Here is a 15,049-nt window from a genome sequence, read left to right on the forward strand (position 1 = left end):
GGCTACGGGTTCGTTACGGGGGTTTGATGGCTAGCTAAGGCCCAAAACCAAACTGTAAATAAATGCCAATAAACATGTGCCTCGGCCATATTGGGGAATGTAAAATATGTATGCCGGCTAAAGGGGGGAGGCCACAGTTATTATTACGACGATGCTTACCTGTAAATATATATGTTAATTTTAAAAAAAAGAAAGTCCACCAACGACTCTACTTTCTCAGAAGACTGAGGAAATTTGGCATGTCAGCTACGACCCTCACCAACTTCTACAGATGCACCATTGAAAGCATTCTTTCTGGTTATATCACAGCTTGGTATGGAGCCTGCTCTGCCCAAGACTGCAGGAAACTACAAAAGGTGATGAATGCAACCCAGTCCATCACGCAAACCAGCCTCCCATCCATTGACTCTATCTATAATTCCCACTGCCTCAGAAAGGCAGCCAGCATAATTAAGGACCCCACGCACCCCGGACATACTCTCTTCCACCTCCTTCCATCAGGAAAAAGATACCAAAGTTTGAGGTCACGAAACAACCGACTCAAGAACAGCTTCTTCCCTACTGCCATCAGACTTTTGAATGGACCTACCTCGTATTAAGTTGATCTTTTCTCTACACCTTGCTGTAACTGTAACATTATATTCTGCAGTCTCTCCTTCCTTCCTTATGTATGGTATGCATTGTTTGTACAGCATGCAAGAAACAATACTTTTCACGGTATACTAATACGTGACAATAATAAATCAAATCAAATCAAATCAAAAGATCACATTTTACTTACTTTTGAAGTCAAGTCATGATGTTTGAGTGTTGTCTGATAATGCAATGATATTTAATTGGTAGAGGGGAGGTCTTCATCCTCAGTGGTAAGGCTGCCAGAGTGCTACTGATCTCCAGAACCTTCTCCTCTGAAGTTTCAGTTGGGGAATATATGGAAGCTCATCCACTGCCCCCATGTTCTCCTGTAATGGGCAAAAAGAACAGACCTGTGATTGATTATAATGCAATGTGTTCACCAGATGGATGCAGTACATTTAGTGAGTGTATAGATTCAGCAGAGTCATGAAACTGTATTAGGATGATGTTGAGAAAATTAAGTGGATGGATAGAGGGGCTTTGAGAAAGTATATGGAAAGAGAAGGATGGATGAAAATGTAAGGTAAGTGGGTGTGAGGTGTGCTGTGATGAACTAAGCTTGAGAAGGCAGAGGGCATGTGTGTGGTGACTAGTACAGCAAGCTCTATGTGAATGTTCGACTGTGCCCACCTCTCCTCATCGGGTTAGGTTTTTGAGTACTTCCTGTACTGAATTGAGGAGTCTGAGCAGTCCCTCATGGTCGAGGATGACTTGCTTCCAATCCAGGAAGGTGGTTTCTACAGTGGCTGAACAGTCCAATCCTGGATCCACAGACTCTGCCACAGGTTTGGCAGGTGGTATTTGATGAGGTGAATGGGATGCTCTGGATTCTGTGCTCTCTTTCCTGGGGCTATTGGCCTGGGAGAGGACGTTCGCATTGGTACTTCTATCCTGCCAGTTAATTTGGAAGATTTTGCAAGAGGTAACATTTCTCACCAGGGATTTGAGGTGTTGCTGTATATTATCCATGTTTCTGATGCATACAGGAGGGCGGGGACCATGGCTGCTCTGTAGACCATGATCTTTGTGCTGGATTTGAGGTCTCGGTCTTCGAGCACTCTGTCCCTCAGGCATCTGAAGACTGAACCGGTGCATTGGAGTCCATGCTGGATTTATGCGTTGATGTTTGCTCGCACCGAGAGAAGGCTCCTGAGATATGGGAAATGATCCGCTTTGTCCAGGGCTCAGCGTGGATCCTGATGGTCAGGCGGCAGTTTTGTGTGGCAGGAGCGGTCCGATAAAGAACCTTTGTTTTCCGGATGTTTAGTCTGAAGCCCATACTCTCCTATGCCTGGGTGAATAAGAGGACGATGGTTTGTAACTCGGCCTATGAATATGCGCACACACAGGCGCGGCTGAGTACTGTAGCTCGATGACAGACGTTGAGTGGTCTTGGTTCTGGGCTGGAGATGTTGAGAGTTTGGACAGTTTCCCGCTCGGCTGGTAGGTTTGCCCCTCTCCAGTGGGGAGCTTCAGGGTGATTGGGTGGAGTGTTGCTGCGAGAAAGATGAAGAAGAGCATTGGTGCAATGATTTACACACATATTGGGTTTGTGGTGGTTCCACTGTTGAGGATCATGGCTTGCGTGACCTCGTGCAACAGGCGAAGAATGGTGACGAATTTCTGGGGGCAGCAAATTTGAGAAGAATGTGCCACAATCCCTCCCGGATGACAGGGTCGAATGTTTTTGTGAGATTGAAGAAGATCATGTGGTTGATGCTGCTCCCTGCATTTTCCCTGGATTTGTTGTATGTTGAACATCATATCCATTGTGCCTATTGTAGGCGGAAGCCACGCTGAGACTCAAGGAGGAGCTCTTCAGCCACTGGGAGGAGGCAGTAGAGGAGAATTCCTGCGATGACCTTTCCCTTGGCGGGGAATAGAGAAATCTCTTTGTAAATTTCCGCAGTCGGACCTGTCTCGTTTCTTGCATACGGTCACAATTAAGGCATCTCTGAGATCAACCGGCATGCTGTCGTCCTTCTAGACAAGGGTGAGAAGGTTGTAGTTCTTATCAAGAATGCCTCTCCGCCGCATTTTAATACATCTGCAGGGATTCCACCTTCACCAGAGGTCTTGTTGTATTTCAGCTGTCAGATGTCTTTTTTGACATCATGGCAAGCTGGGGTTGCACTGAGATGATGGTGGGTAATGTGTTGCGGGATGGTGTCAAGGGCACTTGCAGCGAAGGCTGTGTCTTAGTTGGGGAGGTCATCGAAGTGCCCTTTCCAGCGGGCCTCTCTGTCTTTGATGAGTGCCTCTTTGGCTATCAGTAGGGTGGGTCACTGGGTACTCTGCAGATGGTTTTTATTACGCTGAGCACAATGATCCTACCACTGACCTCCTCGGTCATATCAAACTTACATTTTGTGGCAATAGCAGGTCTCTTTCTCCCATTGCTGACAAGCAGGATCTCTGTGTCTCCACAGTCTCCACATAAAGTCACGTCCATGAACCTTTGTCTTTGGAAGGCAGAATAACGTTATAACAGGCTGTGAAATGGGCTTTGACTGTCAAACAAATTTATTAAACAGAACAAGCAAATACTGGCAGCATATATTTATATATTGGTTGTTAAGCTTAGCTAGCTCTTCATGAAGTAAAAAATAAGAAGCACATGACACATGGAAATAGATAGGGAAATGAATATGAGTAATGCAGAAAGAGATTACAAGGAGTAATTGAATGTTTTGTGATAAAATGGTTTTCCAATGGTTTTTGACTGAGGCAACAGATTAGAGAGGGGCAGGGATTCAGGTTGAAGTTCTAGAAAGTAATCTTTAAGTGGCAGAATGTTTTGCTACTAATGACGGAGCCAACGTGGGTTGGGAGGGGTAGGCTACAAACGGCCCGAATCTGAGGCAGAATACAAGATTGGAGGAGGTTGCAGGAAGGTCATGTAGGAACCTGGAGATGAGAATGAGTTGAAATTGAGGAAGCAGGGAGCCAGTATTGGTCTCTGGTTGGTAAAATCTGGTGAGCTGTGTAATGGGTTTTCTATTCAATAATGTCCATTTTATATTATCATTTAAAGTTAAAGTTAGCCACCTTGGTTTTTCTTTTGTATTCCTATCACAGGGACTGCAATCTGGAGCAAGGGTACTGTATTTAAACACAATATTCACAATTAGTTCATACAGGATCATCTCTAGAGGCTGCGAACAACAGGAGGATGATCTCAGAGGCTTGAGAGAGTGTTCGGCAGCTGACAGATGTGACAAAGAATCCTTGGAATGGTAGTGAGGAAGCCATGATATGGAGAAGAGATCACCATTGTGGCCTGAGAGCTAGAAAACCTAACGTGCTGTGAAGTGTATAAGTGGTAGCTTCCGGAATAGCAAAGACTAAGGGGACAGACGATAAAACCCATAAACGATTAGCCAGCTGGGAATTATTTAAGAACAAGCAAGGAAGCAGCAAGGCCTAAAGCAGCAGATAAAGTGAGAGTTGTTTGTTTTGAAATGGAGCCAGTAACCGGTGGTAAGACCAAGTTTGCAGGAGACCTTATAAAGGTAAAAAAAAATGTAATTTATTACAAAATAAACCTAAAAAAAAAATGAAGAAGAAATAGCTTAAATGGAAGTAAAAACAAAATAGCAACTGAACTGGTGGAAAGTGTTTTGAAATTTGGTACAGAAACATTTAGAGCCTGAAGATGTAATCATAGCGGTGTAAAGCCCCCTGTTGGCCAAACATGGAGAATTGAGTTACTATTAATGGACATTTTGACATGAGAAATCTGTCCTGAACTGTGGCAGAAATGGTGCAGTTAGTAGCAGCTCTCCGTTACAGATCGCGCCTGGTATTTCCATAGAATCGCTACAGTACAGAAGGAGTCCCTTTGACCCATTAAGTCGGCAACGACCCTCCGAAAGAGCACTCTACAGAGGCCACTCCCCCGCTCTATCCCTGTAACCCATGCATTGATCATGGCCAATCCATCTAGCCTGCACATTTGTGGACACTATGAGGCCATTTAGCACGGCCGATTCATCTAACCTGCACATCTTTGGACTGTGCGAGGGATCCGGATAATCCAGAGGAAACCCGATGCAGACAAGGAGAGAATGTCCAAACTCCACACAGACAGTCACCCAAGGTCAGAATTGAACCCGGGTCCCTGGCGCTGTGAGGCAGCAATGCTAACCACTGTGCCATCGTGCCGCCCGTGCCACCGTTCCAAAAGGTGGCCAGTGTGATATCACTTGTGTGCCCCACCATTCAAGGTGAATTTTCATCCTAATGTTCCTTTAGTCACCACGAATTATACAACAAATACAGATTGATTTCCTAGAATTAACTGTACATAATTTTTCCATAAACTTGCATTAATGTTACAATTGCTAATTCTCAGGCCACTATGAATTAAACATGTTTGGGAATGGAGTGTTATAATCCTTGGTGACAGCATGAAGAGAGTCAAAATCAAATAAGCCTGTTTGTTAAACCTTTACCATAAACACGATTAAAATGTTATCTTGGAATTGTTTCTGAACTGTAATCAAATATCACAGTTCAAATGTTGTTTATTGATCAGTTGTGTTCTCTTCTTGCTGTTTACATTGTAATTTGAACGCTTTGATTAGAGTACTGAATTGTACTCACGTCCAGGTAACCATCATTCTTTCCGTAATTCACTCGAGTGTAATAAACCATCAACATGACGTTGAAGTGAATTGCAAGTCTCTGAATGACACCCCAAGATTTAATTATATCTTTATTTCTCTGCCAGTTTATTCTATCAAAGTATCTATATTAATATAATAGTTTCCTGTGTGCAATTAATACCCCGTTATAGTTACTTGTTAGATTGAGGGATATTACAAGTATTGTCCCTGGATAGTATTGTATGTACAATTGGACAGAACATCCTCCAGCCCTGAATTCAGAGCATTGCTGAACATTGCTAGCAGAGTCCCAGAATGGAACCCTATCCACATATAACCACTCTGAGAAACTGCCTTTAACTCTGACTCTGTTTCTTCTCTTCTAAACAGATTTTCATCCTCTCCAGTTTCATTCTCCTGAATCTTCTTGAGTTGTTTCTTTTACAGTATCCTGTCAAAGGTTTTCTGAAAATCCATGCACATCCAATCCATTGCACTTCCCCCATCTGATTTATTTGTCACCTCCTCAACTTTGTTGAATTTGACAAGCACACTCCTTTCTGAAATCAGTATTGGTTTCTAATTATTGTCTCTTCAGTATTGTTGAAAAAAGAAACATGCTGTCAAAACTTTTCATCTTGCAGTTAGCAGGACAGATGCAAGAATGCCAAATTTCAAAGGAAACAACAATTTATACTTCCTCACAATATAAGGTGAAGGAAAATCAAGCAAGGTGTCTCACAGATAGCTAGTCATTAACCATAGGAGCATAAGAACAGAAGTAACCTTTTTATTCTCTTTTCCACCATTCAAATAGATTGTGGTTGATTTGCAACCTAATGGCACATACCTGCCTTTACCCACATCCCTTAATACCTTTGACAAACATAAATCTATCAATGTCAGACTTATAATTAATAATTGATCCAGCATCAATTGCCTTTGTTTAAGAGAGCCCTAATCCTTTACCACCCTTTATATGAAGAAGTGTTTCCGAATTACCCCTGAAAGGTCTGGTTATGTTTTTTTTTCACTCTGCCCTCTCATCATCGACTTTCCAACCAGTGAGATTCAATCCTCTCTGTATAACCCAATCTCTTTCCCTTGTCCACCCCTCCCCAGGATTCCACCTGATTTTTGATTATTCTTAAATAAGAACATAAGAACTAGGAGCAGGAGTAGGCCATCTGGCCCCTCGAGCCTGCTCCGCCATTCAATGAGATCATGGCTGATCTTTTGTGGAGTCAGTTCCACTTTCCGACCCGAACACCATAACCCTTAATCCCTTTATTCTTCAAAAAACTATCTATCTTAACCTTAAAAACATTTAATGAAGGAGCCTCAACTGCTTCACTCGGCAAGGAATTCCATAGCTCACAATCCTTTGGGTGAAGAAGTTCCTCCTAAACTCAATCCTAAATCTACTTCTCCTTATTTTGAGGCTATGCCCCCTAGTTCTGCTTTCACTCCCCGCATCTATCCTATCTATTCTGTTCATAATTTTATCTGTTTCTGTGAGATCCCCCCGCATCCTTCTAAATTCCAACGAGTACAGTCCCAGTCTACTCAATCTCTCCTCATAATCCAACCCCTTCAGCTCTGGGATTAAACTGGCGAAGCTCCTCTGCACACCCGCCAGCGCCAGTACATCCTTTCTCAAGTAAGGAGACCAAAACATTGGACGGGATTCTCTGATCCTGAGGCTAAGTGTTGACGCCGTCATAAACGCCGTCACATTTCACAGCATGAACATGCCCCCAGGAGCAGCATGGCACTGGAGCAACCCACGCCGCTCCAGCTGCCGATACCAGCGTCAAAGGGACGGTGCGGGTCTGCGCATGTGCACTATAGCCGGCGCGATTGCGCGTATGCGCGGTGGCTTCCTTCTCCGCGCCAGCCCTGACGCAACATGGCGTAGGGCTTACAGCACCCGGCGCAGACCAAAAGAGGCCCCCAGCCCGAAAGGCTGGCCCGCCGATCGGGAGGCCCTGATCGCAGGCCTGGCCACAGCGGAGGCCCCCCGTGGTCGGAACCCCTTCCCCATCTCCCACCCCCCACCCACCAGGCCGCCCCCGGAAGCATGCACGCCGAGGTCCCGCCAGGTAAGACCACACGTGGACGGCACCTGCGGGACGTGGATTTTCTTTGTGGCCACTCTGCCCATTCCGGGCGGAGAATCAGCGAGGGGGCCGTATAGAGCGGCCCCCGACCGGCGCTGCGCCGACTGCACAGGCGCCAAAGGTGCTGATCCTCTGCTCTCTGGAGAATCGGCGGAATGGCGTCGGGGCCGAGTCGCGCGATTCACGCTCGGCACGGCGATTCTCCGGCCCAGTGTGAGAGACCCCCGCCCAGTATGTTTGTTGGATACTTCACTGTTTTTAATATTTTCTTTGTGCTTCACTCCTTACACTCCTTCCCTGCTTTCCTGATTTCTCTCTTATGCATATTTTCTCATCTTGTCTCTTCTATATAAAAAGTTATTATGCCTAAAATCCCTCCCAGAGGAGGAAGAGAGATCTCAAAAGATGAGGGGCGGAATTCTCTGCTCCCCACGCGGCCTGGGAGAATCGTGGGAGGGCCTACCGCCATTTTTCAGGCCCCTCCCGCGATTCTCTCCCCCCCCCCCCCCGCTCACCGAATCGCCGATGGGCCGAGTGGCCGGAAGTCTCCGACCGTTTCACGATGGCGGCAACCACGCCTGGTCGCTGCCATCGTGAAATGGGCGCCAGAAGCCCGTTTGGGGAATGAGCACCACGGCCGTGCTCGGGAGGGGACAGGCCCACGACCGGTGCCCACCAATCGTCGGGCCAGCGTCCAAAACGGACGCACTATTTTCCCTCCGCCACCCCGCAAGATCGAGCTGCCACGTCTTGCGGGGCGGCTGAGGGAAAAGACGGCACTGCACGTCTGCGTCATGACGTCATCTGCGCATGCGCGGGTTGGAGCCGTCCAACCTGCGCATGCGCGGCTGATGTCATACAGGCGCCAGCCGCGCCGCGTCAAGGCCGCGCCTCCGAGATCCCCGGGGCCCCACTCCCAGCCCCGCTTGGGGGGGGGGGGGGGGAGGGAGAATGGGGTAGCGGGACCGGGCGCCGAGGCCGCTGTGAGAGACGGCCTCTTTCACGGCGACCTTCCCGATTCTCCCGCGTTGCGGAGAATCGCGACCGAGATCTCTGGGATTAATTTTAGATGAGTTCCATATTTTTTATAAATTATTTAATTTTAATGTTGTTGCTATATTGCAAATGTTAGTTTTATTGTTGTCAGCATTACTCAATTAACAGTCATTTGTTCCTTGGTCAATGATATTTGAGCCAATTAGATGCAAATGGTACCCACACTTCGTACTGGTGATAATTTGAAGTATGATGCGTTATAGTGTGATATTTCAAGTGTCAAATCTCCCACAGACTTTTAATTACAAAAATTAATTGAGAATGATTGCAGAATTGGTGGGAGCTTAATAAACCTGATTGAGATCTTTCATAGGGTGTACAAACTCCCATGACAGCCACTGTAAAAACACTTACTTTCATTGGTTAAGTGTGAATTCCTGGAAACTGAGTCACCTTTTTCTTTATAAATTTAGAGTACCCAATTAATGTTTTCCAATTAAGGGGCAATTTAGCGTGTTCAATTAACCTACCCTGCACATCTTTGAGTTGTGGGGGCAAAACCCACGCAACACGGGTGAATGTGCAAACTCCACATGGACTGTGACCCAGAGCCGGGATTGAACCTGGGACCTCGGCGTCGTGAGGCAGCAGTGCTATCCACTGCGACACCCTGTTGCCCGAAAATAAGTCACACAAAGCATTACCAGATTAATTAAAGTGGTCAGTTTTTAAAAAAATAATCATTTAATTTCTTCATAGAAACTTCCTTACCGCATTATTTACCTATAAACTATCAGCAGCTCCAAATAAAGTTTCATGCCCCAACAATATTTTCAAACTTTTCAACTCACACGTGACACTCGAACATTAACATTCTGTGAACAAATCTATTCAAATAGAAGTAGATTTATTGCTTTGATATTACATTTGTACACCTAAATTCAAAATGTAAAAAACAATTTAAGTAAGTTTTAAGCATATTACTTTCACTCATCTTTGACTCTATTCTCTCATTGCCTCCTTTTTTGGTTTTCAGTATTCATTTTACTTTGCATCGAGCTAAATCTAATCCTTAATATTTTTTAAAAAGTGATTACAAAGAAAACAACTTAGTAATTTTTGTTCGAGCTGCCTTCTTCACCTCTGTCTCTCTCTCTGTCTCTCTCTCACCTTTCATTTGGAAAGAGGTTGCAACTTCCACTGAGCTTTTGTAAACTAAACACTGGCTCTGTCTTAGTTGTGTCACAGAATCCTTGATGTGTAAAACATGTCAACCCCAGAGAGCTGCTGCTGGATGAATATACTGATCAGTAACTCCCAGGACTAGACTGTATTCGGCATGAGTTAGCTTGTCTCTGGTGCAGTAGGGATAATATGTCGTAACAAAAGACAAACAATAAATACTGGACAATCGCAGCACGTCTGACAGTTTTGGTGATTGGTGGAAAGAGAAGGGAGTTAACGTTTTGAGCCTGGGCGACTCTTTGTCAAAGCTTGGAGAGGGTTCAGAGAAGAATAGTGAGGATGATTAATGGATTTAGGTCTAAAAGTAATAAATGGCAGTGTCAACCAGATCATCGTTGGACTATGGGATAAAACGGTCATGTGGAGCGTCATGGGGGCAGACCCTCGCAGGATTACCTGGGACCTCAGGCAGGGTAGGTGTGTTAATGAGAGTTTGTATGTTTGGTTAATAAACCTCTCGTTTGGTGAAAGTCCCTTGTGCATTTGTTGATTTAAGGACCACACAGAACTACATGGTGTCAGGACTGACCATATGGCACAGGGACTTGGAAACATCAGCCTAATTGTCTTCAATGAGAACGTGCATTTACCTTCTTAATTCCTTGCTTTATGCTAACATTCTGCATTCCCTGTACAGGGCATATTCAATTCTCTTTGAACATAGAATCACTACAGTGCATCAAGTCTGCACTGACCCTCCAAAAAAGCACCCTACCTAAGACCACACCTGCCCTATCCCCGTAACCCAGTTACCCCATTAATCTTTCGGACATTAAGGGAAAATTTATCATGGCCAATCCACCTAACGTGCATATCTTTGGACTGAGGGAGGAAGCAGAGCACTCAGAGGAAACCCATGCAGATATGGAGAGAATGTGTAAACTCCACACAGTCACCCAAGGTCAGAATCAAACCCAGGGCCCTGGCGCTGTGAGGCATCAACCCCCACACGTTTCTCACCTTTTCAAAAATATTCAGCTTTTCTAATCCCTTGAACAAAATGAATAACTTCACACTTCCCTACATTATAATCCATCTGCCAACGTGTTACCGACTCATTTTTCCTGTCTGTATCTCTTTGTCCTCTCCACAGCTTACTTTTACACGTAGCTTTGTATCATCTGCCAACTTTGATACATTATTGTTTCCCTAATTCATTAATATAGATTGTAAATAGTTGAATCCCAGCACTGGCCCTTGTAGTATTCAACTGTTTGCTACCTGCCATCTTGAAAATGTCCCATTTATGTCCGCTTTCTGCTTTTTGTCTGTTAACCAATTAGCTATCCATGGTAATATTTTTCCCAGGATTCTCCAACCTCCCCCATGGCTGGGATTCGCCTGTTCTGCTGAAAGTGAATGGAGTTTTGGCTGGAATGCCATATTCTCTGTTTCCACCTGCAGTGGGGCGCAACTGACAAGATGGGAGATTCCGTAGATTATCCCCAATACTTTGTGACTTATCTTGTCTGTTAACCTTTTGTTGTCAATCTTATCAAATGCCTTTTGTAAATCCAGGTACACTACATCTAATGGTTCCCATTTATTTACTTTACTAGTTACATCCTCATAAAACTCCAATAAATTTGTTAACCAGAATTTCCCTTCAGGAAACCATATTGACTTTTGCGAATCATGCTGTTCTTTTCTAAGTACATTGTTAGCACTTCTTTAGAAATAGATTCAAGCATTTTGCCAACAACTGATGTTGGGCTAACTGATCTGTAGTTCCTTGTTTTTTCTCTCTCTCCTTGCTTGAAAAACGGAGTAACAGTTGCCAACTTCCAATTTGATTAGACTGTTCCCGAATCCAATGCATCATTCTTGAAATTCACAGCTAGCATATCCACTGTTTCTACAGCTACCTCCTTTAGAACTCTAGGGTATAGGCCATCAGGTCCCAGGGATTTATCGCATCTAAGTCCCTTAAGTTTCTCTAATTAATTTTCTCGAAATTCCTCACTTTCTTTGTCCCATAGTTCATCATCTATTGCTGCAATGAAACATGTGTCTTCTACTGTGATGAAAAATGCAAAATATTTGTTTATTCCCGATGATAATTTCCCCTGGGGGTGGGGGAATGGGGGGTGGGGGGGGGGGGGGGGGCGGGGGCGGTTGGTCTAGCGGCCTCATCGTGCCCGATTTAGTGTCGGGAAAAGGCCATTGAATGTTGTGAGAGGCCTCTCCGAAACACATGAGCGGGATTCTTTGTAAACTGGCGGGGCGGGAAACTCCGGCGCGAAGGAGTGGCGTGCACTACTCCGGCGTTGGGCCGCTCCAAGATGCGGAATCCTCCGCATCCTCAGGGGCGAGGCCGGCCCCGGAGTGGTTTGTGCCATGCCGGCCAACGCGGAAGGGGCTTGGTGCCACGCCAACCGGCACCGAAGGGCCTCCGCCGGCCGGCGCGAGTTGGCGCATGAGCGGGAGGGCCAGCATGTGCTGTCGTCATCCCAGCGCATGTGCGGGGGAGGTTCATCTCCGCAACGGCCATGGCGGACCGGTACACCAGCCCGCGTGGAGGAATAGAGTGCCCCCACGGCACAGGCCCGCCCGCGGATCGGTGGGCACCCCCCCAGGGCCAGATCTCCCGTGTCCTCCCTCCCGAGGATCCCGGAGGCTGCCCGCACAGCATCAGTGCATTGCAGTCACTGCATCCATAACGTGTACCTGAGCAAGACACCCTCAGTGTTCAATTGGAGGTAAGCATCCAGCAGAGGGCAGTAGAGCGGAGCTGCTGATTGGCTGTTGCGGGAAAAATTTGCATTGAATTCTTTGAGGAGGTAACTAAGTGTGTAGATGAAGGTCGAGCATTTGATGTCATATACATGGATTTTAGTAAGGCGTTTGATAAGGTTCCCCATGGTCGGCTCATGAAGAAAGTAAGGAGGTGTGGGATAAGGGAAATTTGGCCAATTGGATAAGTAACTGTCTATCACATAGAAGACAGAGGGTGGTGGTGGATAGAAAATGTTCAGACTGGAGACCAGTTACCAGCGGTGTACCACAGGGATCAGTGCTGGGTCCTCTGCTATTTGCGATTTTTATCAATGACTTGGAGGAGGGAGCTGAAGGGTGGGTCAGTAAATTTGCTGATGACACCAAGATTGGTGGAGTAGTGGATGATGTGGAGGGCTGTTGTAGGCTGCAAAGAGACATTGATAATATGCAGAGCTGGGCCGGAAAATGGCAGATGGAGTTTAACCCTGATAAGTGCGAGGTGATTCATTTTGGTAGAAAAAATTTGAATGCGGATTACAGGGTCAATGGCAGGGTTCTGAGGAATGTGGAGGAACATAGAGATCTTGGGGTTCATATCCACAGATCTCTGAAGGTTGCCACTCAAGTGGATAGAGCCGTGAAGAAGGCTTATAGTGTGTTCGCGTTTATTAACAGTTTAAGAGCCGCGGGGTTATGCTGCAACTATACATGACCCTGGTGAGACCACATTTGGAGTATTGTGTGCGCTTCTGGTCACCTCATTATAGGAAGAATGTCGAAGCATGGGAAAGGGTGCAAAGGAGATTTACCAGGATGCTGCCTGGTTTCCAGGATAGGTCTTATGAAGAAAGGTTGAGGGAGCTAGGGCTTTTCTCTTTGGAGTGGAGGAGGATGAGAGGTGACTTAATAGAGGTTTATAAGATGATGAGGGGGATAGATAGAGTGGACGTTCAGAGACTATTTCCTCGGTGGATGTAGCTGTTACAAGGGGGCATAACTATAAAATTCAGGGTGGGAGATATAGGAGGGATGTCCGAGGTAGGTTCTTTACTCAGAGAGTGGTGAGGGTGTGAAATGGACTGCCTGCTGCGATAGTGGAGTCGGACGCTTTAGGAACTTTCAAGCGGTTATTGGATAGGCACATGGAGCACACCAGAATGACAGGGAGTGGGATAGCTTGATCTTGGTTTCGGACAATGCTCAGCAAAACATTGAGGGCCAAAGGGCCTGTTCTGTGCTGTAATGTTCTATGTTCTATGTTCTAATACTTGATTCAAGATGGCTTCATCCCTAGTCGGTTCCACAATATATTGCTCCAAGAAACTGCCATGAAAACATTCCACAAACTCATCTTCGAGATTACTTTTTCCAATTTTATTACCCCAGGCTGTTTGAGGATCAAGGCGTCCACAATTATTGCATTTCCTTTGTTACAAGCTCGACTGGTATCTTGTTTAAAGCTCTATCAAATGGTACGACTGTTGAGGGTCCTATAAACTATTCCCACCAGTGTTTTCTGACCCTTGCTATTTCTAACTTTTACGCATATTGATTCTAATTTATGGTCTTCTGAGTCTAGATCCCTTCTCACTAATGTCCTTATGTCATCCTTTACTATCAGGGCTACCTTTCTTCCTTCACCATTTCACCTGTCTTTCCAAAATAATACATCCCCTGAAATATTCATTTCATAACCTTGACCACCTTGTAACCATGGGGGAGATTTTCCAGCCATTTGCGGCAGTGGGATCCTCCGGACCTGCCGACGGTGAATCCCTGCCGCCGATTTCCCGATGGCGTAGGGTGTGGGGGGGATTCAATGGAACCCATTGACAGCAGCAGGGCCAGAAGATACCACTGCGGCAATGATTGGCAAGCTCCCGCTGCCGTGAAACATTGGGGACACGGAAAATGCCCATGCTTCTGTAGCAACGATTAGATCCAAATTTTATTGCAGATGCTTCATGCAATAGAATTAAGAACTTTTAATTTAATTTTTTTTAACTTTTCCCTGCAATGACCTTATTCTTTGATGTACAATTTTTGTTAACCTCTGTCACTTCCTGTCCCACTCTGCTTGTCTTTACCCACATTGCTATACTGCTCTAATGCCTTGACCTTTTTCATTGGATTTCTAAATCTCCCTTCACCCCAACACTCCCATCCCTCTGTCAGTTTAATGCACCATATCGCATCAAGGCATTGAGATGTATGAAAGGTCAATGACCACAGTTCACTGATCCCAGGCATTTTGCTTGGGATAGTTCACAAGCTCTGCTGTAATTACTGAAGTCTGGAATTCCTGTCAAAACATGCCTGCCAACTTAAAAAACTTGCAAAAACCAGCCAACAGTTTCAAAAAGCTGACGGACAGCGAAAAAAATAAAAGCCTCAAATTAGCCCAGAATGTAGGCTGCATATCACGAGGAGATGAGTTTTGAATTCACAACTGGCATTATTTTTATTGGCCTTGGTAACCCATTTATAAGTTACTGCTAGAAATAGAATAACATCAATCAGAAAATCCAAGGAGTTAGACGGAAGCTGGTGTGGGACACAGCTTGTCATAACTTAATCTGCCGATTTACCTAACATTGAATCATACTCATGACAGAGGAAAAAAGCTAACGTATGTAAGATATATTGAGAAATAATTGAAGAAAAATCCAAGTGCTGAAGATGTAAGATTAATTTCTTCGGCATACCTCTCCTCACGCCTGCTAAATA

At 45.3% G+C, this 15,049-nt stretch overlaps 1 protein-coding gene across 9 annotated transcripts in view; it reads left to right on the forward strand.

Moving 5' to 3' along the window:
- dlgap1a (discs, large (Drosophila) homolog-associated protein 1a) overlaps positions 1-15,049 on the forward strand; it is a 1,116,163-nt gene that overhangs the window by 80,006 nt on the left and 1,021,108 nt on the right. The gene's annotated exons all lie outside the window — the stretch shown is intronic.

This window comes from Scyliorhinus canicula, chromosome 10 (assembly GCF_902713615.1).
Source record: "Scyliorhinus canicula chromosome 10, sScyCan1.1, whole genome shotgun sequence".
Classification (NCBI taxonomy): domain Eukaryota; kingdom Metazoa; phylum Chordata; class Chondrichthyes; order Carcharhiniformes; family Scyliorhinidae; genus Scyliorhinus; species Scyliorhinus canicula.